This window comes from Polistes canadensis, unplaced genomic scaffold (assembly GCF_001313835.1).
Source record: "Polistes canadensis isolate GaletaPanama2010 unplaced genomic scaffold, ASM131383v1 scaffold_57, whole genome shotgun sequence".
Classification (NCBI taxonomy): domain Eukaryota; kingdom Metazoa; phylum Arthropoda; class Insecta; order Hymenoptera; family Vespidae; genus Polistes; species Polistes canadensis.
In genome coordinates, this window is record NW_014569604.1 from 111,935 (window position 1) to 112,973 (window position 1,039).

General features: G+C 26.2%; 1 protein-coding gene across 1 annotated transcript in view; it reads right to left on the reverse strand.

The window, feature by feature from the left end:
• Positions 1–1,039, reverse strand: part of LOC106785785 (titin-like) — a gene marked incomplete in the record, with an annotated part of 84,195 nt that overhangs the window by 54,517 nt on the left and 28,639 nt on the right.

The following is a 1,039-nucleotide window of genomic DNA, read 5'->3' on the forward strand; positions in this document are numbered from 1 at the left end:
ATTAATATGAATAATAATATTATATTTTCTTAAGTTATATATATATATATTATACGTGTATTCTAATATGAAACATTTAACAAGATGACTACATTGAACGAGTAAACGAGTTTATTTATATTTTATAAATTAATCGTCGTCGTTGATGTTGTTGTTGTTGTTGTTGTTGTTCTTATTAATCGACGATTTATTTCTTTTTAACTTAAACATTAATATATTTTCCTTTCCATTTTCGTTTCTAAAACTTTCCGATTTCCCTTTCATCTTTCTCTCTTAATTTATCACACATTTTTTTTCGTATTTATATATTATATAAATTATATTATTATTATTTAAATAAATTCTATATCGAAGCACCACCTTTATAAGAGTTTTCTTTTTTTTTTCATATATTTTCTTTTCTTTTTAAAGACGTAAGTAGGGTGCGTCTCGCTCGTTAATTAACACCTTGTTTGTTCTTTTTTTTTTTATTGTTGTTGTTGTTGTTGTTATTATTTTATTCACCCTACGTTCGTCTTGTCGAAATGAAAAAAAAAAGAAAAAATAGAAAACAAGTATGTCCAATTAATTTGGACATACTTTTCCTTGCGTGAAAAGTAAATGAATTTTTTCCTACTAAACGAAACGATCCTTTCGCACGTTTCGTTTCAACCCCTTATCTTAAATTTTTCTTTTCTTTTCTTTTTTAAGCACCATCTCATCTTCGCGAGATACTTTCGTAAAAATATAATTATTTTAAATTAAATTATTTTGTCTCTTTTCGATTAGTAGTCGAATTTGAAAAGGAAAGTGAGAGACAGATAGATAGATAGATAGATAGAAAGAGAGAAAGAGAGAGAGAGAGAGAGAAAGAAAAAAAAAAAATTTCTTTCCATAGAAAATCATTCGTCAAAATATTTAACAATTCTCGTTTCACTCGCTCGTCTACATTTCAAAACGCGACGAATTAGTATGAACTCCCCGTATATTGTGCAATTGAAAATTTTTTTAATTAAATTGACGACGATGAAAAATAGGAAAATTTTACGAGAAGAGTAAT